General features: G+C 41.8%; 1 pseudogene; it reads left to right on the top strand.

Moving 5' to 3' along the window:
- Nucleotides 1–3,229: 3,229 nt before the first annotated feature.
- On the top strand, nt 3,230–3,995 carry LOC101714684 (GTP-binding nuclear protein Ran-like; annotated as a pseudogene).
- Nucleotides 3,996–5,836: the final 1,841 nt, after the last annotated feature.

Below are 5,836 nucleotides of genomic sequence, written 5' to 3'. Positions count from 1 at the left end.
GTTATGTTTGGGCTAACTAGATTGCTGAAGACATCACTCACTGCGTGTTTCTTTTTTATCAAGCACCACCAGAGGTAATTCTGACTGAATTCAGTACTAAAAATAATACTCCTCCTGGAAAACTGGTTTTCTATCTGTGGCATGGGTTCCCAGAAGGTACTCTGAGGAATACAAGGGCAAAATGCAATTAATTGATGTTCTGTGGAAAAGTTGTTTCATAGTAATATAGGTATTTAATGTCTATTTATTTACTCAAAGACTTCTCTGAGTCACTGATATGCATTATGTAATGCTATCAAGTATAAAATTTTCTAGGGTTTGGGGCTGTTCATTAACAGGTCAGTCATTGTGCTGGGAACTAACCATAGAAGCTGATGTATCATGCTATAAGCTAAAATGGCCTTGTTTTCCCACTGTGAGACTTCTGACTTGGACTGAGCATCTGCCCTTCAGCTCAATATGGAAGTCTTGGAGGTCCTGAACTGTGACAGGACACCTGCCTCACCCCTCCCAATTCTGCCTCACCTTCCAGGAGCACATCTGGTCCTCAGCATTCTGCTCCTGGCCTGCAAGGCTGCCATTGACACAGCCTGGCTCTGCTCTCATCTCACAGAATATTTGCTCCCAACCTTTCCACTCTCTCACCAATCAGGCTCTCTCCATTTCTTTTCTTTTTTTGTTGCCTGGTTATTTCTGACAAATTTCTCCAGACTTTGTGGAAAAAACGTTGGCATTTTATACACATCACTGGGTGGTCAAGAATCTGCTTTCCCTCTACGAAAGGGATAGACTGATCTGGTGGGGGGGGGGGCGGATCCTTGGCTGTTACACTTTGCAGACAAAGAGGTTGTTTGTTCACATCACAGCCTCCACCCTTTTCTAGATCTAAAGTTAAGCTAGATACCTTAAGATACTAGAAAACTGTGTTCTGATTATGGCAGACTATCATGTAGCAATTCCCCTCTTCCTTAGCAATAGAACCCTCCATTTTTAGTAGGCATCTGGCCACCCAGAATAACTATTACATTTCTCAGACTCCTTTGCAAACAGACACATACATGTGACTAAATTCCAATCAATGGGACACAAGTGGAACTGGCATTTGCAACCTCCAGGACATATCCTGAAAGGTTTGCTCTTCTTAATCTATCCTTTCTTTCTGCTAGTTGGATGTGTATGCAAGGTTTAGAACTCCTATAGCCATTTTAAACCATGAGGAGGACAGCACAGCAGCAAAGTGCAAGGAGTATAGGTCCTTGGTAATTATGGATCCCAGGACCACAGCTATGGGCTTCCTAACTCTGGGCCCTTCCAGGTAACACTTTCTTTAAGCCTCTGGTATTTGGGGCTTTCTATAACTCACACAGCCATTCTTTGTCCCAGTGAAAATACTGGTAACAGGTTTTCCTGGCACTGGAAAGAACATGGGATTTGAAATCTAAGGTTAAAGTATCTTCAAGAGAGGAACATTTTCAGTTGTCAAAATATTCCCAAGAGGAAGTATTGAGCAGAGGGTGAAGGCAGACCCATTGAGCACACAGGATACCTGCCTGAGGTAGGCTGGAGGACTGTGCTACTTCAACACAGTCCTCTGGTCAGCATCCCTGGCATCTCCTGGGAGCTTGTTAGAAATGTAGAATCTCAGGCCTCACCCCAGATCTGCTGAATAGGGATCTTCATTTCAAATAGTTCCCCAGGTGAGTCATATATGGTTTGAAACAGAAAAAGCACTGTTTTACAGGGCTTTATGAGCTCATAAAGATAAAAGTCCAGGCCAGTCTTTGTTCATCACACAGAACTGGAACTAGGCAGAAATCATTTTTGGAAGGATGATCCCATCAGAAAAATCCTTTGCACACCCAAGGTGATAGTAGAGAAGTTATTTGGCAGGTAGCAAAACCAAAGAATTAAGTGGGGAGGAGAAATGAAACAAAGTAGAGCATTTAATTTACAAACTTTGGTATACAATTCAAACTCTCATACTTCTTACTGGGAATAAAAATATTCAATAAACCAAAGAAACACTGGTCTAGAACAGAGAAACATCTAATGCAGAGACTACCTAGAGAATTCCCAGAACTTTACATGAGACAATTCCCTTTTGGGGGATATGAAAGTCACCAAGCACATGAGGAGATTACCAGAAATTTCAGGAAGTGTTACAAATAAGGGAATCCATTCCCAAGGAACCACCAAGAATTAAGAATTCTAACAAAAAACTTAAGCAGTATGTCCAAAACACTCTAATGCAAAAAGAGAATCACTTGTACAGCAAGGACAGAACATTATGAGAAGAGTTGGCTTGCAAAATAACTGAAATGAAGCTCTAAAAATGAATAACATAATCATCCAAAAAAATTTCCTAAACCCCCAAGAGGCTGGTTAAATAGCCCATGAACGTAGCAGTAAAGAAAACTGGTGATTCAAAACACAGATCTGAGAAAATCATCCAGAACACAACACATTGATAAAAGAGACAGCTTTAAAACATGAAAAAGAAATTGAGAAATATGGAAGGTACATTTCAGTGGTCCTGAATCTATCAATAGATGCTGCAGAAAAGAGAAACAAGGGAGAATAAGAGTGAGAGGTAATATCTGAGGAGATGATGGCTAAGGATTTCCCAGATTTGAGAAAAGCATATAAGCCACAGGCTGAAAAAGCACACAGAATTAGCAAAAACAAATACACACCTAGACGCATGATTGTGAACCCACAGAACACTGAGGAAAATTAAAATAATTTTAAAGGTACTAGAAAGCGGAGATTATCTTCAAGGAAATGTCTATCAAATTGGTATCAGGGTCCTTATCAATAATGATAGCTGCCTGAAGATGAGAGAATAATATCTTAAAAGTGCTCAGATGAAAAGTCAATCACCAATTTTCAATTCAGCTGGCCCCCACCTGAGACTTCAAAGGAAAGATATTTTCAGCAAAAGATTAAGAGTTAAGCACAGATCGTCACTGAAATAACTACTAAAGGATTCCTTCAGAAAAACAAAGAGAGATAGGAATGCAAGAAGCAATTGTGTTCTAACATTTTTTACAAACACTTGAGATTTACTTTGGTAAATCTAAAGAGGTACAGATTCTAAAAATAATGAGGGGCCGGAGATTTAGCTCAGTGGTTTCGCCACCTGCTGTGCAAGTTTAAGGACCTGAGTTCAATCCCCGGCACCAAAAAATAAAAAAAATAATAAGAAGAAAAATGACAAATGATGGTAAGTAAAAATGCTAGATCATGAAAAATGGGAGGGAGCAAAGTTGGAGCATTCTAAATTCTACAACTCTAAGGGTATGGTTACACCTTTAGGAGTAGTACATGTTTGGGAGAAGGAGTGAGAAAAATGTTAGGAGGCCCAGTGGGCACAGAACTTTTGGAAGAATCAGTGCAATGGCTGTGCAGGGAGAGACACAGGTCCAGCTCAAGCTCCTGCTGATAGGTAATGGGGGCACCAGGAAGACCACATTCATGAAGCACCACTGGCTGGTGAGCTCAAGAAGTATAGAGCTGTCCTGAGCATAGAGGTACATCAAGAGAGGTCCCATCAAGTTCAACACATGGAACACCCAGCCAGGAGAAATTCAGCAGGCTGCAAGATGACTACAACATCCAAGCCATTATGATGTTTGACCTAACATCAAGAGTTACTTGCAAGAATATGCCCAACTGGCATATAGTTCTGGTACAAGTATGTGAGAACATCCCCATTGTGTTGTGTAGCTACAAAGTGGACCTCAAAGATAAGAAAGTGAAGGCAAAAATCTATTGTGTTTCACTGAAAGAAAAATCTTCAGTACTATGATATTTCTGCCAAAAGTAACTATAGCTTGAGAATTCCTTCCTCTGGCTCACCAGAAATCTCACTGGAGATCAGAACTTGGAGTTTGTTGCCAGAGGTTGTAATGGATCCAGCTTGGGCAGCATGGTATAACCATGATTCGGATGTTGCTCAGACAACTCCTCTCCTGGATAAAGATAGCAACCTGTGAGGAAGTAAAGCTGGAGCCCAGCATTAAGAGTCTAGTTTTCTAGGCCACTGTCCCAAGATGTCAGCAGGGCCACATGTATGCCGCTATTATCTAGCTAAATGGATGTGTGCTTCATCTTTGGAACACTGAAGCAGGTGAATGGGCTCCAGAGTGAGTGTGGCAGCTTAAAAAACCTTCATTTTTTGGAGCTGCATTCTTAGCTGTTTGGAATGGGGTTGTTTCCTGCTTGAATTTCAAAGACCACTACAGCCACATCACAATATTTGGTAGTGAAATGTTGTTTGTTACTGTCATTCCTATTCCTTTTTTGTTAAGAATCAGAATACAGTTACAGAGGCTGGGGATTTAGCTCAGCAGTTTCGCTGCCTGCTGTGCAAGCGCAAGGACCCGAGTTTGATCCCCAGTACCTAAAAAAAAAAAAAGAATACAGTTATATTTCAAATATCTTTTTAAAAAGTTAGAAAAACTACAAAAAGAGTAAAAATGCTACATGTGACTTCCAAAGGCAGGGGATGGAATGCTAGATCATAATATGCACATATATTCATGGAATGAGTGGACCAAAGTTAGCTCTCATACCTAGCAGTGAGATTATTATAGTTTACATCTAGATGTCTCCCTAAAGCCTCATGCACTCACAAGTGGGGCATTTGGAAGGTGACTGGATCATGAGGATGTGATACTGATTAGTGATGGGTTTAGAGCTAAATGTGAAGTTGGGAGGTGAAGTCTGGGAAAAGAGGTGGGTGACTGGGGCATGGCCTGGAAGGGTATATCTAACCTCTCTCCTCTCTTGATCTCTCAGCTTTCCTGCTGCTGTGCTGTGAGCAATTTCTCTGCCATGCCCCTCTGCCATGCTGTCCTAGCCTGGAGCCAGTCAATTATGGACTGAAACCTCTACAAATTGTGAGCCAAAATAAACCTCTTCTCCTTTAGATTATGGGTGTCAGGTATTGTGGCTCAGGGATGAGAAAGTAACAAAGATAGAGATCTTGTTAGAGTATTTTTTTTCTGTACCATTTAACGATCTGAATTTCTTTTTCAGTTAAAAAAATGTTTTTAAAAAGAATGGGATACCAATCCAAAAGGATTTGTGTTTGCTAAAGAGATGGTGGAGAAGGGAGTTCCATCCATTGCCATGTTCTGCTGGAAGGATAGTGGCCACTGAGAAGTCTCCAGATGTGGCAGCGGGGAAAGAGGCTTAAAGGGAAGCCAATGGGGTAGGACTCCCAGGCCCTGTCCCCATCACTACCTCTGATCAGTATAAATATCACAGCTTCCTGTAAGAGCTTGTGCTCTCCCAGCATGAAACCAGCCAGTCCCCCAGAGCTACTGGCAGGCCCTCATCAGCACTTGCAGGTGGTACCTAGGTTCTGGGCATAAGCGGGAGCAGCAAATTCCTTAGGTGGCAAGGACTTGTCGGTGTGGATGGAGAAAAAGCCATACACTATTGCCACACACTATATATAAGTTGTCTCATTCAGTTACAGGCTTGATGATAACTCTTTAAGATAAATACTACAGTCTTCACGGAAATTACCATAGCCCTCTCTGCTTCCTGCCATGCTACAAGCTGTTTGTCCTCTGCCATGCTGCCCTGCTTGGAGCTAGTGGACTATGGATTGAAACCAACAAGAAAGTAACTAGGTTGAGGAGCAGAGCCGCTCCCAGCACTGAGGAGGTGAGTTGTGTGGGCACAAGCAGCACATCCCCCCACCCTGTTGAAATGAGAAGACATGTAAACAAGCCTCAAAACCAGACTTCCAGATCACCTAAAGCAACTCCAAAGGGAAACAAGATGGAACAATCTGATATTCAACAACCTGAACTCCCTGAACTGC

This window comes from Heterocephalus glaber, unplaced genomic scaffold (genome assembly GCF_053883595.1).
Source record: "Heterocephalus glaber isolate CG9 unplaced genomic scaffold, H.glaber_assembly_v1.0 deba00001457, whole genome shotgun sequence".
NCBI classification, from domain to species: domain Eukaryota; kingdom Metazoa; phylum Chordata; class Mammalia; order Rodentia; family Bathyergidae; genus Heterocephalus; species Heterocephalus glaber.
This window is presented reverse-complemented; position numbering and strand designations above follow the sequence as displayed.